General features: G+C 41.9%; 1 long non-coding RNA gene across 1 annotated transcript in view; it reads left to right on the forward strand.

The window, feature by feature from the left end:
- LOC133255614 (uncharacterized) overlaps positions 1-17,832 on the forward strand; it is a 119,091-nt gene extending 101,259 nt beyond the window's left edge. The window contains exon 3 of the long non-coding RNA XR_009738994.1: positions 17,491-17,832. This is a non-coding gene — a long non-coding RNA (uncharacterized LOC133255614). The remainder of the gene's footprint in view (positions 1-17,490) is intronic.
- Positions 17,833-22,527: the final 4,695 nt, after the last annotated feature.

Genomic DNA, 22,527 nt, shown 5'->3' on the forward strand with positions numbered 1-22,527 from the left:
TTTTATGGCTGAGTAATATTCTACTACTTGTAAATATGTACCATGTCTTCTTTATCCATTCATCTGTTGATGGATATTTAGGCTGCTTCCATATCTTGGCTACTGTGAATAGTGTTGCTATAAACCTAGGAGTGCACGTATTTTTTCTAGTTATGCTTTTGTCTAGGTGTGTGCCCAGGAGTGGAATTGCTGGGTGATAGGGTAGCTCTATTTTTAGTTCTTTTAAGGAACCTCCACACTGTTCTCCATAGTAAGTGCACCAACTTACATCCCCATCAACAGTGTAAGGGGGTTCCCTTTTCTCCACACCCTCTCCAGAGCATTTATTGTTTGTAGACTTTTTGGTGATGGCCATTCTAACCAGTGTGAGGTGGTACCTCACTGTAGTTTTGATTTGCATTTCTCTAAAATTAGTGATGATAAGCATCTTTTCATGTGCCTATTGGCCATCTGTATGTCTTTTTTCGGAGAAATATCTATCTAGGTCGTCTGCTCATTTTTAAATTGTGTTGCTTTTTATTTTGTTATTGAGTTGTATGAGCTGTTTATTTTGAAAATTAAGCCCTGATGGTTGCATCATTTGCAAATATAAAATCAACTCTTATAGCTTCTATCTAGATCCTTTTCCTCGGTAAAGGCTCAGATGTGGCTGACACCATAGAGTCAAGACATCACACACAGTAAGGACAGAATTGAAAGTTTCTGAAAATGGCAGTGACAAGATCAGATCTGGGTTTTAGAAAAATAGTCCTGCTACCAGGATGGACAGAATATGATAGAGACCAGTGACTTCAAGCAGGAGGCCCAGTTAGGAAGTTAAGTCGATAGACTAGACCAGTGGTTTTCAATTAATACATTGAATGAATGAATGATGGAGGCAAGGGGTGAGGCCACTGGGAACCAGCCCTCACCCTAGTCCAGGTAAAGCAGTTTTCTGTTTATGAACTGGATTTCCATATAGACTTTGAGGAAAGTATGCTGTGATTTTAAAATGGAAGTCTGAAAACCAGGTTTTGGGCAGGAAGTGATGAGAGCCTGAATTAAGGCAGCATCCAAGAGAGGAAAGAAGTAAAGGGCTGTTTAGGCGGGATTTCCACGAGCACAGAAAGGGGAACAACAGGATGTGAATATGGCTTTTGCTTTTATTTGGTTTTGCTTTGCTTTCAAGAGCAGAACAACACAAATAAAAAATGCTTACTTAACAAGGCCTACCGAATCTGTCTCAAAAATATCTGATAATAAGTTTTTTAATTAATATTTTAATCAGATTGATGTTTAACATTATTTTAAGGGCCCCATTCCTGGGTACATTAAATGTTTCCCTGAAAATGTGTGGTTTGATTTGCTTGGTCATCTCACACACTCCTCATGACGTGGTAGCTAGCTCCTAACTGAATGACTAGTCTCCGCCTGAAATATCATAGGTTTCTAATCGATCTAAATCGCAGGTGGCCTTGGCCTGCAGCGACTTGAAACAGGGCTTCAGTTCCCGGCCAGGACTGAAATCAAGCAGAGGCAGTGAAAGCGCTGAATCCTATCCACTAGACCAGGGACAGGACCCTGGCCTGTATGGCTTTGCAGAAAATGAATTTTCACAAAGAGATAGAAAGTAGTGAAACAGGTAACGTGTTTTTTAGAGGAAAAAAAGAGTTCGTGTGAATAGACGCACACAGGCAGGCTCTGGGAAAGAGCAACACCCTCGTAGTAGTTTGACTCACTTACATGGGGCATTTCTTCCACATTTCTTCTGGCCATCTTGCTTTGCCTGACTCTGAGTCTGTATTTGGTTTAAATCAGGGTTCTCCCATGTATGTGCATGCATTTCTTAGCCAACATGGGTTCTAGCGAAGAGGCCTATGACTGATATCAGCTACTATAGGGTGGCACCCCCTCTCTCTTTGACCCCCAAGGGACTTTTCTGTGCTGGTGTAGTCAGGAAGGTCTCCTTGACCTCAAGAATGAGAAATATGTGGTCTCTCTCTCTTATCTAGGCAGGACTCAGCTCCTCCTTGTTCCTGCCATTATCTTTATCTTGGACTATCTGTCCACATGGGGACAGACTCCAGCTGCTCAGTATGAGGCCCATCTAATCTCCTGCCACAGTCTCAATTAAAAGTTTAAGAGAGGTACCCCTGGCCTATGCAGAATTTGTCTTCTAAATCATCAGAGAAAGTTAATCCCAACCAGACCTTCCTTGGGGACATTTAATTTATGAGAGAGCCATATGGCTCCACGCACTAACGGTAAAGGATGAGGGATATCCCAGCTTCATCAGCTCGCTTTGGCTTGGCTCACCTCTCCCAGAGCCCTGAGGGATGGACAGTACAGCAAAAACCTTCCCCAGCTCACCCGAGAAATGGGGACATGTTGAGCAGTGGTTCTCAGAATTGGGGTTCTCTGAATTTTGGGATGCAGTTCTGGAGACCATCAACATAGGATTGCCCATAGGTTTTTTCCAAGAAAGAATATTAAGAAAACAAGTACCATTGACTACAGTCATTTCCAAAAAGATAATTCAACACCCAGAATTGATCAGAGTCATCTCAAGAATACAAGGATGGTTCTTTAAATTGAATACACTTTGCTTTGTGAAAAACTTTCTGCCCTGGAACTTTGTTCTTGTATTTTACCTTAGACCATTGAGACCTTTGCTGGTGACCAGCACCTCCCACGGGTCAGTGTAAGAGCAAGTTCCCAGAGCCTAGGGAAGAGTTTCTGCTTCTTCCCTTGTCCCCCAGACCCTAGAGTCCCAGTCAACTGCAAGCTAAACCACTCCCACTGGAGGAAAAAATGAGCACGATATTGCTGCCTTCCAAGCTGAAGCCTGGAACTTGTCTTTTCTATTTACGAAACAGACATAAATTGGTGGCTTGTTAGAGTTGGAATATCAGGAGTAGTCAGGTATCACAATAAAGTTATATATTAAATAAGCTTCTCTAGATTGACCTGGGAAGTTAACCATTTATACAGTTGTTTCTATTGTATGCTGTGCTGTCCAAACAAATGGCTTGGAAATGAACTTGGAACACAGACTGATCAGAAGGCAGCCTGTGTTCTTGTTGGCCTCCTGGTCCCTTTGGATTCAACATGCAGTGTTATTCTTGTCCCTGATCCCCAGATGCAAGTACGAACTGGCAATTAGCGGCACCTTTTTGTTAATGAGCTTGGAGTGCTTTCCGAAAACGTGAGCTCTTGCCACCTCTGGGACAGCTGCCTGAAGGGTAGAAAGGGCCCTGGCTGGGACTCGAAGCCCTGGGTTCTAGTCCCGAAGCTGCCTTGCATTAGCTGTAAGACTCTGGGCACAGATGAGTGGCTGGGTTATACCTCTGAAGTCCTTCCATTGCCAGCCTTCTCTGATTTATAATTTTATGGCCAGTAGAGCACAGATGGTGACAGAATCTTTCCATAGCTCCCTTTTCTGGTCAAAATGCAGTGGGAATAGTCCAACTGCTTTATTAGGGTGTCTTTATTTTTTTATGATTTTTCCACCAAATGCATTGCTTTCTTCGGTTGGCTTGGATTTGGGGGACACAGACTTGGCTATTACATCCACAAATGCGCTTGACAACAGGCAACAGAAGATGTGGGAGTCAAAGCTTTGGAAGTTCTCTAACTTACAGTTCCTGCTGGGGTTTTGATTTAATGAACCTACTTCCCTATAATAAATCACTGAGGCTTCTCTTGCCTCTGAGTCTTTTCTTGTGTCTTTGTACCAAATCAGGGCAAAGAATGTGCTCTAGAAATTGGTCATTGCCCTGTCCTGAAGGTGCAAGATTTCTGGGTGTCACCTTGAGAAAGGGATCTCTCCTGTTAGATGTTCTGTGGTTCCAAGCCCACTGTAAGCTGTGCCTTTGACTTGGCAAGGAAAGCCATTGCTTGGGAAGCTATTTCTAGCCCAGCACAGCTGTTCACGGCTTAGGTTCAGCAAATGCCATCTTTTTTTGCAGACTCAGTCCCCAAATCCCAAGAGAATTATGACAATCCAAGTGTGTGACCTTAATGAGTGAATAAAGTGAGTCTAAGGTCTCTCAGATGTCACCCACTGGACATTTGATCACATGCTCTGGTCTCTTACCTGACCTAAATACAAAAATCCAAAGACAGTCTAAAACCCTGTAGGTGCTTGCTCTGGGTTTTCACTACTAAAATCAAGAGATCAGATGAAAACAGTGATAGTAATAATAATAGCAGTAGCAACTATCATTTATTTGGTCCTGTTTATACAACAGGTAATATGCTAGGTGTACTTTATAAGACTATTGTGCCCACTTACAGAGGAGGGAAAAGAGATCCTGCAATTTGCCAAAGAACTTGATAGCTAAAAACAAGCCTGGAATTTAAACTCAGGTCCCTCCCGGAAGAAAGGTTCACCCATTCCACTCTGGTGCTCAGATTAAAATCCTGATATAGAGACATGGGGGTGGTGGCTTTGGGTAACTCCTGACTCCTTTCAGCTTACAGATCCTTGTTAAGGTTCTTTAACAGCTTGTCCTTAGTTCTGCTAAAACAGCAGCACCTCCCGGGCCTGTTCCCACCTGCACAGTGACAGAACTTCCTCGTCACTTTCCTGTGTCTCTGAGAACATGCGAGTCATAGCGCAGGAAGTTTTGGCCCCAGAACTCAGGCCGCTGCTTGCACTACTCTTCTCTCTCTCTGCTGGCCTTCTGATCAGCTGCATGGTGTTCACTCTGTGACTTCCAACCACCTGCCAAAGCACCCAGTGGTGCGGAACCACCCGGGACCTCTAGGACATCTTGCGCCATCCACCGTCCTTCTCCAGCTGCTCCTGGGGTCCTTGATGTCTCTGATTACCCTCCGGCCTCTGGTCGGCGGCGAAAGGACTTCGCCTTCTGTGTCCCACTCTTCTGTATTGCATTTGGCATCTATGCAGCAGGGGCGGGAAGATGCAGACCAGTCGCAGCCTTATCTGGATCCTTACCTGGGTTACAATTCTTTCTGTCACTCCCCATGGTCCTCCCCTTTAAGGCATGGTGGCCTCCAGGGCTGGATCCGAGTGGTTCACACCGTGGGTGCTGTGCTCAGTGGCCTGGGCCAGCGCTCCCTCCTGTGCCGAAGGGAAGGGTTTCTCCCAGGCTGTTCTTCCCTGCTATTCAGCACGCATGTCTGTGTAGGAGGCCCCTAGGCTCCTGGGCCCTTGGATGTCAGGAAATGTGGCCAGCGGGGCTGCAGTGAAAGTGAAAGTTAGTCGCTCAGTCTTGGACTCTCTGCGACCCCGTGGACTATAGCCCGTAAGGCTCCTCTCCATGGGATTCTCCAGGCAAGAGTACTGGAGTGGGTTGCCATTTCCTTCTCCAGGGGATCTTCCCGACCCAGGGATTGAACCCAGGTTTCCTGCATTGCAGGCAGATGCTTTACTGTCTGAGCCACCAGTGATAACTTCAAACAAACATTGGGTGTCCAGGTGTCTGGAGCAGTGGTCAGGGGAGATGTGTGTTCGAGTGGGATAAGATGCTGAGCCATCTATCTACCAAGATGGTAGTCCTGTTTTTCCTCTTTCCCTTCCTTCCTGTTCAAGCAGATAACAGCTGACTCTGTGTTCCTGCTTCACAGGAGGTTTGTGGCAGGGCATAAAGCAAAGACATTGCTTCCAAGCTTTGGGAACAAAAGCCAAAGCCCTTGGCAGAAGAAGACTCAGTTGAAAGAGAAAAGGGGTGGGAGTGGGGAGGCAGATTGTACTGAATAGGGAAAGAAGAAGCGATTTCCCCAGACGAGGGCGATATTCTGTTCGCCTAGGAGGAAGTGAGGAGGGAGGTGACAGGGAGAAGGATGGGTAAGCTCTGCTTCCTGGGCAAGTGCTGTCAGCTGGGTACAGAGGTGCTTGGTGGCAGAGTTAGGTGGGGAGGGAGTCACATGCAGCCAGAGGCACAGAGGGGCTTGGCCTGAGGACCAGTGCAGGCGGGCAGGGGCCGGGGGCTGGCTCAGAGGTGGACTATGTAGATGAGGGCAGGTGAGCCCCACCCTAGAGGCCTTGGCACCGCCTAACAGAAAGACTGGCACAAACAGTAGTAGGGAGGGGTCTGCAGGAAAGACTGGGGTTATGCATTTTCTGTTTGTTTAGCGTTTTTTTTCTTTGTTTTTTTCTGCTAGCCGGAAGAAGTAAGAGCTTGGCATTGGGAATTTAGCCGTTAGAGAAAATGAAGCAAGTTATTCTTAAACCTAGAGTCGGTGGGCTGAGATCGGAGCCCTCTCACCTGTGTGTGCACCTCTTGTGTGAACCCAGGAGAGGAAAGACGGTGCTCATGGTCTGGCCCAGGCCTTTGGTGAGCTTCAGGCCTTCCGTCGCGGACCTGAGGATAGGTAGCCTTGCTTTCCTATCGTACTTCCTTTCCCATTCCACCAATCATTCAGTGAAACAGTTTTAAGTGGAAAGCACTCAGTAAACAGGATTGAGTTCTTCCAGGACATGAACCTTCAGAGGGATGTCACAAAATCACCTTCAGAGAAGTGGAGTGCTTGTGAGGCCAGGAAAACAAGCGTCCTTAAAGGAAAGTTCTTATCAAACCTTGCAGAGTGCTGTATTTCCTGCCTTATAATTGTGATGAATGGTATGGCTTTGTTTTTAAACAACACCTAATCTTTAAAATAACTGCTGGGAAGCCTAGCATTTTTCCCCCAGAATATGTCCACTGTGTATATTAAATTGACTAAACATTCAGAAGAAGGAGCACAAACCAGGCTCAGGAGAGTCTATTGCTCAGTGTAAGTAGGAGGGAGGGAGATGTTACCAGTACTGAAAATACACTAAAATTCTGATTAAAATACCAGATCCAATCCCATGCAGGTCTCTTAGGAACACTGACATTATTGAAAATAAAATGGAAAAAAGCGATTACTGACTGGCATCAGCACCTAATTGTTTAATGAACATAACACGGCCTGGATCCTATTACTAACGTTCCTCTCTTTCGACAAATGTCCCCTGATGAAGGAAAGTTCTTTTTTGGTTGCAGAGTGGCCTTCAGAAGTTGGATGCTCTGAGAGATGACAAACAGGCAACATCTTTTCCTTCTTGATCCCAAGTCAAGTTCTGGCAATTTTTGACAGGTCATAAACACACACGAAATGCTAAACTTAGTGGGCTGTTAGATGCTTTGCTTAAAGTTGAAAAACATTTTTTAAATAAAATTTCCTTATGTCTCCTTTTTTCCACACTCTCAACTCTGACATTCAAATGTACTTCGTGAACCAACATGTGATAACATTTGAAAACCAAATTCAGAAAACCCTCATGAATGCAGACTCCGCTCTTGGAGAATCTGTAGACAGTGAAGGTAAGGGGACTATTGGGAATCTTCTTAGGGACAAAGAGATGAATACCGCCATTGATTGTTAAGAGTGACGTTTCTGTAATCCAGAGAAACGTGTCTGTTAGAGATCACTAAGCATTTAGTTACTGTGAAGTCTGTCCTTGTTTTCGTTAGAACGCTGACATTCATCAGACCCTTCTGGAGAGGGTCTCATCCATTGGTTTCCCCAACATCACTCTTCCTTGGGTTTGCAACTGGCTCTCAGAATATATCTTCTCCAAGTCTTCTGTAGGCTCTTCTTCCTCATTCACCTTCTTGAATGCTGGAGTTACATGGGATTCCACCCATAGGCTCTTTTGTTCTTCTTCTCCACAAATTCACTGGGTAAAGTCAATCCAAAAGCTTCAGTAATTCTTCAGGGACAACACTCCCATTTACGGCTCCAGCCCTGACCTTTTTGTTGAGGTCCCTCATGTGTCTCCTGTCTCTGAGGATGACCTCACAGTCTCCTTCGAGCCCAAGTTGCAAGCCTGGACACTGTCCTTAATTCCTCTCTCCCCATCTATCATCACCCTAAACACACTTTAGCCATCCACTCTGTCTCTTCCCACTGTCACTGACTTATTCCTGCCAACATCATTTTGTGTCTGGATTTCTTTCACAATGTCCTAACTGGGATATCTCCTTCCAACATGTTCCCTCTGACTGAGACCACAGGGATTTTATTAGAGTACACATCTGAATGTGACACTCCTCTGCTAAAAACCCTTGTTCAGGACTCTCATGGCCCTCAGCATAGAGTCCAGACTTTGTACAGGCGAACAAGGGCCTTCATGATGGAGACCACTTTCCCGTCTCAGGAAAATCTCCCGTCGTTGCACACCAGACTGAATGTACTATGTGGGCATTTTCTGTTCCCTCTGCTTAGAATAAATACCCTTTCCCCTCATGCCAGCTCTCTTCTGGATCTGTGACTCCTTCTTTTGGCTGAGATAGCACCTTTGCTGGGAAGCTTGCTCTGCCTTTGCAGTACTGTTTAAGGTACCTCTCCCAGGCACTCCTGCGTAATCCCCATGGCATGGCGTGTAACTCACTGAATTGCAGTAGCACGTTTTTCCCTCTGAACTGTAAATGCCTTCAAGGAGAGAAGTATCTTGTTCATTATATCCCCAATGATCATTTATTCCAGATGCTTGACAAATATCTGAAGCCTGAATGAATGCAGTTGCCTCAAAAATCTGTTCCTTAGTTTCTTGACTCTGAAGTCTGAGCAAGGAGAATCTCATCATTAGCTCAGCTTGGGTCAGTTTCTGTCCCTGGTCCAATGAGTTAGGGGTGTGAGGGCAGGGGTGGAATCTCTTAGAAAGGAGTGTTGGGGTAAAAGTAGTACTTACTAGAACTAGCATGTTCTAGCATGCTTGCTAGAACTATACAAAGTCCTTCATTGAAGTAATAAAACTACATTTTATTTAAAAAAATCATACTTTTTATATTTTTCAGTAAATCATACAGCTTCCTCCCATTGGTCCACTATGAAGAAGTGAAACTGTTATTTTCATGGTAACACATAAAATAAAAATTATAGTCACGTCTTACTCAATACTAGCCACTCATCCATTCAATCATTCACAAATATTACTAAGAGCCCATTATGGGCTAAGCTCTCTGCTAGGTACTGGAGAGGTAGTGGCAAATAAAACAAAGCCCTTTTTTCAGGGGGTATGTAAAAATAAGACACATTTATAATTATCAATTATGAAATTTACCATGAAAGAAATGAGTAGGGTGATGAGAGAAAGAATAATTGGGAGGATTAGTTCATTTATTGAAGTCAAGGTATGCTTCTCAGAAAAAAAAACAAAACAAAACATACATTCAAGCTAAGATCTGACTTCTTTGGAAAGAATGGCTGGGGATGCTGAGCTGAGGAAGGTGGAAAGGACAAGAGCAGAATTAGAAATCTCCAAGGCAATATTATGAAAGTCTTGGCAAAAGGCTGGGGTGATGGCAACTGTGATGGAAAGAAGTAAATGATGGATTCAGGGCATTTTTGGAGGTTGAACTGTTTGCACTTCTGATAAGCTGGATGTGAACTGATCAGGAGTGAATCACAAAGAGATTCCAAGAATAACAGTTTGCGTAGAAATTGATTTAAGCACACAGACCCTGACACCATATCATCTGAGTTTAAATCGCAGCTCCACTATTCAGTAAGCTGTGTGGCCTTGGGAAAATCATTTAACCTCTCTGTCCCTTAGTCTCCTCATCAATGATGTAAGTGATAATAATAATAGCTACCTTGCAGATTCGTTAAAAGAAAGAGTTATTACATATTAAACATTTTGGACATTGCCTGGCATGTGATTAGGTTTTCTTACAAACTAAGAAAGAGGTAAATTTTCAGGTCTCTGATTTTAAGCAGTGGGGTAGTATGGGCGATGTTTATTGAGATGGGAAAGACGGGGGAGCCTGGTGGGCTGCCGTCTATGGGGTCACACAGAGTCGGACACGACTGAAGCGACTTAGCAGCAGCAGCAGCAGCAGAGGAAGAGGTTTTGGCAGAGGGAAGATCAGAGTTCAGGTTTAGATACAAGTTTGAGATTGCTGCACACCTCTTAGATCCCCTTTGAATATGAGTCTGGTCTCACAGGAGATGCCTGAGCTGGAGACATCAGTCTGTGAGACTTCAGATTATAGGCAGGATTTGAAGACCCAAGATGGAAAAGACAAACAAGGGAAAGTGTTAAAGTGGATGTGTGAAGTGAAGTGTGAAAACATAGCCAAGAACTAAGCCATGAGAGCTCTCAAAGCTGAGTAGTGCTCAGTCGTGTCTGACTTTTTGTGATCCTATGGACTATAGCCCGCCAGGCTCCTCTGTCCATGCGGGATTCTCCAAGGCAAGACTACTGGAGTGGGTTGCCGTCCCCTCCTCCAGGGGATCTTCCCAATCCAGGGATCGAATCCAGGTCTCCCGCATTGCAGGTGGATTCTTTCCTGTTTGTGCCCCCAGGGAAGCCCAAGCTGAGTAGAGAAGTCAAACATGACTTAGGTGCAGTGCTGTTACACATGTGCATGAGCCAAGCAGAAACAGAATCAGCTAGTAAAATGTGAATATAAGGAACATGGAAACAAAGGACCTCTGTTGGGCTGCACCCCACAGGCCTGCAAGCCTTGTAGTTGCCCATCCTCCAGCCTGAAGAAGGAGCCCAGAGCCAGCACAGAGACACCAGTGGTTTAATGGAGAGGGGATCTTACACGTCTGAAAAAAAGACACCCTACCCCAGCAGACAGGATGTGGCAGTAATCTTTACTCCTTGGGGGAGAAGCAAAGGGCTACTATTTGCAGGAGGAATTGTCCTCGGGTTGGCTTATCAGTTACCAGGGCAACCGGCAGCTGGGCACATCCCTCTCCCTCATCCCTCTCCCTCATCCCTCAGGTTACCCACCATCACAAGGGCAGATGTTCCCCTTTAATAAACCAGCAGGTGGAGCTGTTCTGGCCCAAAGGTTAGAACAGTCACTAGCAGGGGCAGGGGGTGAGCAGGTTTGGGTGAGAAGCGAGTAGGTGAAGCAGGGTCTGGCGGAGCAGATAACAAAGAGTGAGAGAACAGTCATCTTGAGTGTCCTGACCATGCACCCTCCCTTCCACTTCTATTTTAATGGAGCCTAAAAATAGAATTCTCTGTTGAGTCTTGTTAGGTTGATTTTGTGGCTTCTCTGTGACTCACTGGAGCCTCTTCATCTGAAGATTTAAAAGAAAGTATGGGGTTATTTGGAGATTTAGGTGGTTCGGTGGCTGGATTTTTCCATGGTGAGGACAGAAGGTGGGACACAACTGAACTTGAACCAGACAATGAAATGCATTATACGCTGTGTTGAGGAGCTTAAACACAACAGTTCAGTTCAGTCACTCAGTCGTGTCCAACTCTTCGTGACCCCATGCACTGCAGCACGCCAGGCTTCCCTGTCCTTCACCATCTCCCTGAGCTTGCTCAAAATCATGTCCATCAAGTCGATGATGCCATCCAACCATCTCATCCTCTGTTGTCCCCTTCTCCTCCTGCCCTCAATCCTTCCCAGCGTCAGGGTCTTTTCCAGTGAGTCAGTTCTTCGCATCAAGTGGCCAAGTATTGGAGCTTCAGCTTTAGCATCAGTCCTTCTAATGAATATTGAGGACTGATTTCCTTTAGGATTGACTGGTTGGATCTCCTGGCAGTCCAAGGGACTCTCGAGTCTTCTCCAGCACCACAAGGCACCATTAAAAGGTATTAAGCAAGGGTGAAACATGTTCTTTATGCATTTTAGAAAGCTCACTCTTGAACACTGTGGAGAACAGTTTGGAAAGGGTCAGACCAGAAGGTGGGAGGCTGACGGCGTATCTGCGGCAGTGACCCAGGACGGCAGTGAACCATGGTAGGCACCGTTCAGATTCCAGTGATAACCACAGTGAGAAACAGACAGGACTCAGTGAGTGACTAGATAGGGGAAGCGGTAACACCAGGGTTTCTGGTTTGTTCACAGACTAGTCTGTGCCTTTAAAACATTATACTTTTCCTGAAACATGCTTAGGCTTCACACAGCATTCTCAATGCTTTCTATAGCAATAACCCTTTAATTTTCAAATGTGTTCTCATCCTGTCCCCTGATGAATGCACAGTCATTAAGTAGCTCAAACAGAAAATAAAGATGCCGATTTACTTCATTTGGGCTCAGTTTTCTGGGCCCCAGGCCTAGATAGAGGAAACCAACTCTATTACCTAAACCACAGAAGCTGAAATCCTCTAGACAAAGACTACTCCAGTGATTGACTTGGTCTCTGCTTCCTCTGGCTTAACTAAGTATAAACATACTCATATGCTAGATCTTATTCACAAAAGAATTTGGCTCATCATTTTGAGAAAAAGCCCATGTTTTAAGTAGCAATATTTTTGTAATAAATAAAAAGTCCCTTGACAAACTCTATTAAACCCCATTTGAATCTCTGTTACTGGGGAAGGTTTCCTAATGACCTAGCTCAACACTGCTGGCTGCGTGCTGACTTGATTTGCAGTTACACATAAATATACATACATAAATAGGTGGCTGCCTCCCTGGTGGTAGCTCAAGGACCCAAGGGAAGGCAGTTTTATCTCTAGATATCTTTCCCAGCTCTGTCGTGCTGTTTACAATGATCTCAGTCGTCATTTATTTCTTCTCACTCTTCCTAAATCCTCTCTTCCTAGTCCCTCTTGAATTAATTCCTATCCCCCAGTCCATGGAAACTGCTCCTCAGGGTCATTTTGCTAAATTCAGCAGTCACGTGGTCCCTCTCCTACACAGTCTATCACTCTGGTCCTTGTGTTTAATCTCTCCCTCTCCCTTCTTCATGTGGCTTCAAGGACATCACCTTCTTTTGATTTTCCTCCAGATTTATTGGTCTCAGGCTTCCTCACTGCTTCTGTCCATGGTCTTTTGATGTTCAGCATCCTGGTCTCAGTTCTTAGACCTCTTCTCTTCTCTACAACTAAAGCCCTTGATGATTTCATTTAGTCTCATGGTTTTAAATAACATCATCCTCATGACTCTTCAGTTGTATCTCCTGAACTCCAAACTTATGTCTACAAAAGTGCTTACTCACCATCTCTACTTGGATGTATAACAGATACCACAAATTCAACATGTCAAAAATGAAACCCCCAGTCTTCTCAAAATCTGTTCTTCTCAGAGTCTTTCTCATCTCAGTTGATGGCAACTCGATCCATCCAGTGCTCATGCCAAAATTCTTTAAGTCACTTTTCTCTTTTTCTTACAACCCACATCTAAGCAGACGAGAAATCTTGTTGCTGGTACCCACAAAATACATTCAGAAGCCAACCTCTTCTTACCACTGCCACCGCCACCATTCTAACCCATCTGAACCACTACCATCTCTTGGCTAGATGAGTATGCAATGCTCCCACCGGTCCTTCTGCTCACACTCTTGTCAATCCTCAGTACAATTCACGGAGTCCTTTTAAAAAGGAATCAGCAACATCACTTCTCTGCTCAGAGCAAAGGTCAAACAAAGGCTTACAAATACCCGTAGGCTCTTACCTGGTCTGCCCCCACCCCACATCTTACTGACTTCATCTCTGTCATTCTCTACCTTGATCGCGCTCCTCCAGAGACGCTGGCCTCCTTGCTGATTCTTGGACAAGCTAGACAAAGCTTCCCTTAGGACCATTGCTCCACCTGTGCCCTCTGCCTGGCATGCTTTTCATCAGATATCCAGGCCACCCGACGCTTCATTCAAGGCTTTGCTCCTCTTCACAGTGAGCATATGCCACCCTTTACTGCTATCACTTGCCCTCAATCCCAGCACTCCCAGCCCCCTTATCCTGCTTTACTTCCATTTTCCATAGCACTTACCACTTTCCACTACATTGTATACTCTGCTATTCATTAGGTTCATTATTAATTGTCCCCCCTTCTAGAATGTAGAGCCACAACAGCAGAGACCTGTGTTTTGTTCACTGATGTATCCTCAGTTCTAGTAACAGTGCCTGGAACATAGGAGATACTCAGTAAATACTTGTTGAATAAGTGGATGAATTTTTTTAGCCTAAGGGCCTTCTGTTAGAAAGCAACTGTGACTGGGGATAGGGAACACATTCAGCTTCAAGCTTCCAATATGAGCCATTAACATACCTTACAAGATGGAACTGCAACTACAAGAAATATGCCTTTGACACCTCTCCTTTCCAGCTCACTCCTTCAATAGACTCTCTGCACCGATGTTCTGCTCTTTTCAGAGCGGGGAATGGATACATTAAGCATTACATTACCTGCTCAGTGTTTGTCCTCCCTAGAATTATTTGGTCTTCTTTCTCATCTCCACGAAGTTCTCATTGTGGCCCAATTCCTCAAGTTCTGGTAACTGAAAAAATTAAATGTAGTGGTTCCATTAAAAAAAAAAAAAAGAGTTTGAAATTCCTGAAGGGGCCAATATCACCAATATATCTGATTTAGTTTATTGACATCTAGAGAAAATACAAATCATCACTAGAGGTTTATAGCAAGAGAGGAGGATAAGGGATAGTAGGCAACACAGGCAGGGGGACTCTGCTAAGGGTTAGCATGTTGAGGCCATGATACGGATGAGCAGACGCAAACACAGCAGCCACAGGAAGAGAGAGTGGGACATGGCTGGAATGGACAGACTGCCTCGAGGACTCACATCTTAGTTTTGCTTAAACTGGATCCTGTACTAACTCACGAAGGTTTTGTAGGGCCCCCTCATGCTGCTGGCAACTGGATAGCCTGGAGGGAACTGTTCCAAGAATTCTTGGCAACACCCACTGAATGAGCGATGCCCAGGTAGGCGTATGGCAAGTGATCTTTCCTATTAGGACTTAAGATTCCAGACCACTTCCACAGTCTTCTCTATACTGATGATACTCTAACAGTCATCAGGACCAACTAGAAGAGAGGTTGCGCTTTTGTGGCATTAGGTACTGAGTTAACCTTCAAATCTCTGTTTCTTGCCTAGCACCAAATTGCTAAACCTTAGTCAAAAAGAAATCAGTGTGTAAAGAGCCACATCATAGTACCGGGCATGTAGTGGGCCCTGGACACCTTCAGTTCCTGCTTCCTACTTCTCTTGTTTTCCTCTAGCCTCTCCGCAACGCCCCCGCCCCTCGGCCCTCAACCCAGCCTGCTTTGAGATGACTGTTTTCCATGTTTGTCACTTTCATGGCATATCTGTATTTCTTCTTCTTTGGCCCCAGATGTCAGATTGGCTTGCATTACTCCAGACTGAATCATTTGATTTCCTGTCCATGTTCCTAACCTTTCCAGCTCCTTTTGTATCATTTCTCAGTCATTCCTGATGTTTACAATACCTCTCAATTTAAAGCCATCTGCAAATCTCATTAGCGAACCACTGACTCTCTCCCGCATGATCCCAGGGCGAGTTGGACAAAACAAAGCCTGACACCAGTTCACCGCCTTCCTTTGGAGGCACCAGAGCTCAGGATCACTTTATTACCATTTTACAATATGGTCATGTCGATATTGCATATTTACTTCTAGTCTAGGCAAATCTGATACACGAAAATCAGAATTAATCATTTTTTAAAATTATGTTTTTCACTTTTCAAAATTTTAATATTATTATAAATAATTATGAGTAATATAACAACTAATATTGTTTTGTATTATATAAATATTTATATTGTCTTTATAAGTAAATATAATAAATTATAAAATTTATGATCTTTATATTATAAATTATGATGATATAATTCATTATAATTAAGTTGACTCTATAGTCACCTTTCTTAGTGTACTTAAAATATGTACCCGTTAGCTCACACACAAACACCTCAATTTTTCAAGTCTACATACTTATAGGTATTTAATGTCTTTATAAGCAATTATTTCTTATATAGCTTTGAGAATAAAACCTAAATTCTTCCATTTTAATAGTAAGCTTTTGACTAAGTTTTCTCACTGCTGATTCATTGGCTCTTGGCTTCGACTTTTCTCACTCTTTTTCCTGATATACTCAAAATGTTTTCGAATCCCAGCTATTCCTCCTTCCTCAAGAACTGTTTGAGCTCCTTCTCTGCTCCAAGCACTGTACTAGGTGCTGGGATAAATAAAGAAAGAAGTCTCTATCCTCTGGGAGCTCTTAATCCAGGAAATCACGTGGAAGGAAAGACTATTGCTGCACGCCTGCTGCATCCTGGATCTGCCGTGTGTTACTGCATTGAGACCACATGGAAACCCCAGCTTCCAGTGGAGAAGCCAGGGTTTCAGAGAAGTGAACTTATTTTCCTTTTAGGCAGAGGATGAATAGACCACTTACAGAAGAAATACAAATGGACTGCAAATACAAATGGACCATTACCAGAAGAGTTTACCCTCATGTTCATCACAAGGGTGTGAAATAAACCATGTAACATCTTACCCTGAAATTGCACACACCCTTTAAAACTTATATAGAATATATAATAACCTACAAGATTTTCTGAACATTAAGTGAAAAAGCACACTCTGAATAGTATAAATATATACTATAGGGTTATAGCATACAGAATTGTGTGTGTGTGTGTGTAGAAAACAAACGACTGAAAGACTAGATACCAATATGGAAACAGGTTATTCATAAGAGGTGGCATGGGGCTCTTTTTCTTGGTAGCTTCTAAATTTTAATATATATATATATATATTTAAAAAAACAAACATATAAAAACATTCATTTATCCAGATTCAGTTATTCCATTGCGTTGTAATGAATAATATAAATAAAAAATTAAGTGACTTGCTTAAAATCACTGGTTTGGTGTGCTGTTAAGCCAGGCTTTCTAACTCTAAAATCCACTGTCTTTCTATGTTGCATTCCCCTTCCTCCCCACAGCTGGTTACATCATATTTAGATTTTATTTCTCTTTGCTTCTTTTTCCTCTTACTTTCTACATCTACTATATCCCATCCCACCTTTTTCTAAGCCATTTTATCAGTAGTCATGCTTTGAACTGGATATTATGTGTAATATAAAATGCAAACCATGTTCATTGGTGAAAAAGGCAAATCCCCACTCATGGAGAGAACTGGGAGAACACACATCAGAACAGGCACAGTCTGACAGCCCTCAGATAAGTCAGCTTGCTTCTTGCATTTAAAATAAAACTGAAATCTGTTTGGTCTTAACTGTGATATTTGGAAAGCGTCATGCTTCCTTCTATACCGAAAGATTTCTTAACTTTTTCAAAATGTAAATTCTTGAAAAGACCACCTGCCCCAAACTCAGATCTGAAACACCAATCCCTAATTTTATTTATAAATGTCAAGATTTCCCTATTTTTATTCACTTACTCAAAAAGCAGGATAAATATCCTAGCCTCTCTCTTACTTGGTAAAGTACAACATTTGGGACCTCGAGTTGGCTGTGCTAGAAATTAGAAACGTCTTTGATGATGCACAGCTGTCTTCATTTCTTAATCACAGATGTCTAAAGCATTCCAGGAAGCTGACTAATGTACCTGGAGAAATGTACTATGTTTTCTCATCCTTTCCCCCAAAATTGTCAGATCAAGAAGGGATGAGTATCCCCTTTGCTTTACAACTAGGAACATAGGATGATCTTGAGTAAGACAAGTCCTTCCATTTTCCACCGCCATTTCCTTCCTGTTCTCATATACACTTGTCTCAAACGTGTGGGCAGTACTCAGTGATCTTAGCGCTTTCCCCTTTATCTCAGTCTCCTCAGGACAAGATCCCAGTGTGGCAAAACTTAACATCGACAGCTGCTATTCGTGCCAAAAGAAAACAGAGCGCTGTTTACACTGTAGCCTTCTGTCCACCAAGCGGCATCGCACTGCAGTAGGCACCCAGGAGACCTCATCACCCAAGACTGTCCCAGGCCAAAGTCAAGGCTCCGAGCTGAGCAGGTAAGAACCAAAATTTCTGAAGGTCTTTGGTGAAAGGTTTCCAGCTTTGTGACTCAGAGTTGTCTTCCCCCAAAAGAATTCTATTATCCTGCCAATACCAACTCTTCTTTCCTGCTCTCTTGTGGAAAGCAGGTGATTACTAACCACCTCAATCCACCCACAAGTGAATTGAAACCCGAAGTTCCTATGCAATTAAGACTTGTGTTCTTTGGGACAGAAGTATCAACAAAGATGTAGTTGGCTTTCCATGTGAGAGAAATACATACCTAACAGCTCTACTTGGAAGGCTGATGCATTTACTACACATAAATTATACCTCAATTAAAGAAAAAAAACTCTACGAACAGACTCAACCCCTCGGGGAAACTGCTCCTACTAGACTAACAGCTCTCACAGGGTTTCTATACCTCCATATCCTGCCCCCCCCTTTTTTTTCCCAAAAAGCAGCAAAAAAAATATGAATATCCTCCCCTTTAACTATAATTATTTTTCTCAGTGTATGTCTTCCATCCAATTATGTGGAGCATCACTGGACTTCCCAGGTGAGCAAAAGAGAAAATTTTAAAGCAACTTACAGAGCTGAAGGGATGAGCTAACTGTAGCCCTGAGAAGTTGAGCTCTCTGAGGTCACACACATACCATGGCCTAGGAGCAGGCACCTACCCTCCTTGAGCACAGGCTGGGAAAACCATAAATGACCTCAATGCATCATGGAAAGAATGGGCATTTTATTTATTTTTTTAATGTTTATTTATTTTAATATAAATTTATTTATTTTAATTGGAGGCTAATTACTTTACAATATTGTATTGGTTTTGCCATACATGTAGCTCAGTCCCAGCAGAGAACTATGTTCAACCACCCCAAAATTCTTCCCAATGAAATACTCACCTCAAAGAATAAATAACATTAAACCAAGAGTTAATAAACATTCAAGCAACTTGAGATTTTATTTTGAAAATAGCTATTTTGACATAATATCCAGTTTCTCGTGTATCAGAATAAATTCTTTACAACGTTGATCATCATCACTTCTGGGTACTTGTACATAATCTCTGAGTAAAATATATTCACACTAGGCAAGGCTAGAATATTGAAACTATGACAAATAATGCTTAAGTTTGTTAATAACAAAACTATAGTAGTTGTACACTAGAACAGATGTTTCAAATGTTTACCATTCAAAGATAAGCTTGGTAGAACAAAACCAATATAAGTATACACAAATTTCTTGTCTTCTTTACCATCAGTCTTTAAGAAAGCTGAAGTTACATTACAAACACTTCAAATTTCCACTTCAGAGTGAGCAGAAAAATGAGAAGACATTATTTCCTATTTTACAAAATAAAACACCAAGTTAGAAGAAGAATAAAGCTCATCTTTATGCAATTAACATAAAAGCTTGAGTACACCGATCCTTCTCCAAGAAATAGAGACGCCAGCCCTGCAACACAGGCAGCCAACAGGCCAAAGAATGGATGGCCAGCACACAGCCTTCTCCACTCTGCATGACTTGCTCAGAACTGATGCAAACTCTGGCAAATCATTTTTTCTAGACTTCCAAGGATCTTGGTTATGTAAACTCAATGATTAAAAGGCATTTTTCTGAATTTGCATGAGGAAATCTAAAGAATCAAAGATCCAACTGCTCTGCACATGGATAGGTGTTCACCATTACACCACAACTCAAACGCAATGGCAGGCTTTCTATCAAATTCATATCCAAAGCACGGAGTTCCAAATATGCAACCATATACACTGCAGAAAACAAAGAGCCTCCTTACAATGAGTAGGCTGATTTTGTACTCTGAGATGAAATCAAACATATTTGGTCCTCTAAGAAGGTCTAGTGAGGCTTAAATGGGAGTGGGGGGGATATAGAAACTGCTCAGAATAAAAGCTGTAAACACTCATCCTAGAAAAAGCATACACAAACATGCAATCCTTGTCTAGACAATGTCTTCAGTAACAGAACTTGAAAATATTAAACTTTCTTTGCTTCTGTCACTGAAGCAAATGTAGACTTTCTACGACACTGTTGTGTATGCATATATATATATATATATATATATATGTATAAAATACCCAGCTCATATGTGACTTTAATGCTATAAATACTCATTGCCTTTTTGGTACTTTTAAAGCACAGCCAAAATCAGTTTGGAACTTTGTTCTGGATTCCCAAGTCGGTTCGCTCTGTCTTGTAGATGCCTAAGAAGTGGCTGGTTCTCTGAAACCGCCAGTTCACACCCCTGTGCAGCTGTTCCAGGCTAACTGGGATTCCAGGGAAAGTGACTGGACTGACCACAGGCCTCACAGGTGCCTAAACGGCAACCTATTGAAACCCAAAGCCACTTCCCAGTCAACTCTATGGTCCAAGGGAGTCCTAACCTGTCTCTTCCCGTTTTCCCACCACTCACTAGAGGGGCAGCCAACAGCTGGAAGCCTTTGCAATGAGTACCAACAAGCAGAAACACTCGCAGGGCAGCATTTCTCTAAGTGTATTTCTCAGAACACAAGTCCCACATGACACTTACGTTAAAAAAAATCCACATAAAAATAGGGAAATGGTGTGTCAAATACAGGTCCTCAATGGAGTTTGAAACCACCAATAGCATATCGAAGGTTCTGAGAAGCCTACAGTGACTTCACTTTGTCTAACCCAGAATTTCCCAAACCTATTTGGCCAAAGACCTCTCGATTCATACAATAACAATATATTCTGCCAAAATATATCTTGAACTGCTTCTCCAAAAAACTAAAATATAATTTTTTAAAAAAATCTTACAATATAATTTCAAATTAATAATGAGGGTATAAAACACTTATTTTCCTGCATTTTTTAAAGGAACTATTTTGTTTTGCTTTGAACAGTCTTTTATTATAACATTTCACTCTCTATTTATAAACATCCAACTCAAAGTAACCATTTCTTATATCACTGTTCAAGAATGTTAGTTCTCATCAGTAATCATTGGCCTCCTCATCAGGATAAAAAATTTTTGTATGCTTACTGACTCTGAGAATACCTCTCCACCTCAATCACAATAATTTTAAGTCTAGGGCAGATAATCTGGGCTTTAAACAAACATTATATCCCAACATGAGTTTTGGGATAAATAATTTTACAAATGCTTTAAAAAAAAAAAGCAAATCACTCTATGTCTCTATGAAAATCAACATTTTGAAGATTTAATTATGCTTCAGTTAAACCTTTGAGACTAGGATTACTGACCTTTGGTTCACATAATAAATTTCTTAATAATCTAGTAATTTCTTAGGAAATATGAAAACACTGAAAAGTAAATGCAAATTACACAGAGCTGAACAAGAGAAAAGGCAAAAAATAATTCTAAGTGCCAACAACATATACAGAATACCATCATTACAACTCAAATATGCTATGTGGCTCTGCTCAGGATTTCAATTAGATAAGTAACTAAACCAAGACAAAGTCAATCACTACACCCCTGTAAGCCTAAAACAAAAAACACAGACACACACTACACTGTGTTCATCAAAGCATGGTCCTAGTGTTCTTAGCAAGAGAACACCTGCAAAATAAAGAAGGATTACCACATGGAGACACAGAGGAGCTTTTTTTCAAAATATTTTAAACCCAGGTAAACCCAGGTACCATAGGGAGAAAAGATATAATTATAAACATAAAGATCATAGAATTTTTTCTATCTTAGGAAAAGGGGTTCTTGGTTTTAGCTTGTTTTTTCTTTGCTGATAAGGCAAACCAAATCTTTAGATAATCATATGTTATAAAGTTGAGTTTGTTTTTGTCTTTAAACTTGGAATGAAATAAATTAATTTATAATATGCATTTATTCATCTGGAACTGAATACTATGTCTGAAGCATTAAATTGTAAATCAGTTTATCTAAAGATAAATTCACTCTATTGAATTTACTTTTAAAACCCTTTTATTCTGAAATAATTACAGACTCACAAAAAGAAGTTGCAAAAATAGTACAGAGAGAGCCTATGTAACCATCCCTCAGCTTCTTGTATTCACATGTAAGCATTTGCATTTTGGTTTTAGAGGGATACAATTTTTTGCAGCTTATGAAAAAATAAACAGTTGATGAAAAAAATCTAATAACCTGGTAAATGACTATTCCTGGAAGAGGCTCTAAGAAAACATACTGTTGACTTCAAATGCCACTTTTATCACGAAACTACCTTTAAAAATTGGTTTTCTTAGATGCTATCACTGTTACCAATTTCTGCCTCTTTTGATGTCTAGTTTTTTCCATTTTTGTAGACTTATGAGAACTGTAACTTAGCTCTGATTGAAATAAGCTTTCCCATTCTTTTAAGTTAATGTATCTTGCCATATTAAATGAATAGAAATGACAAATGGAAATCAAAATTCTTTGGATTTAATGTAAACTCTCTAGCACTCAAAAAATAAACATATCTAGGTTGAAATTTGATTCCTTTGCCAGTGCCAAACTTTTAGGGGAAAAAATATTGTGTAGGAATGACTATCCTTAAAGGTCTTTTGCAGTTTCTTTGGTGTTAGGAGAATGGTCAGCCTTATGGACAACCGATGACAGTCTGTGGATGAAAGATCTTTATCTTACGGGAATTATCTGACCAATTTTCTCATTCTATACTGCCAAGAAACATAAACACCAACACAGTCCTTTTAATCATATTATCCTCTACCACAGTGTTTTAAGATTGTGGATCATTTATCTCAGCAAACTCAAACTTTATCCAAAGCATATTCTGACAGGTTGATCATAAGCTCTCTGTCGAGTCCTGAAAGTTGTTTCTTTCCAAGAGTTTCCTATATATGCAGCTGATGCCTGGAATGGTTTGTACTCAGTGAT

The sequence above is a fragment of the Bos javanicus genome, chromosome 10 (genome assembly GCF_032452875.1).
Source record: "Bos javanicus breed banteng chromosome 10, ARS-OSU_banteng_1.0, whole genome shotgun sequence".
NCBI classification, from domain to species: domain Eukaryota; kingdom Metazoa; phylum Chordata; class Mammalia; order Artiodactyla; family Bovidae; genus Bos; species Bos javanicus.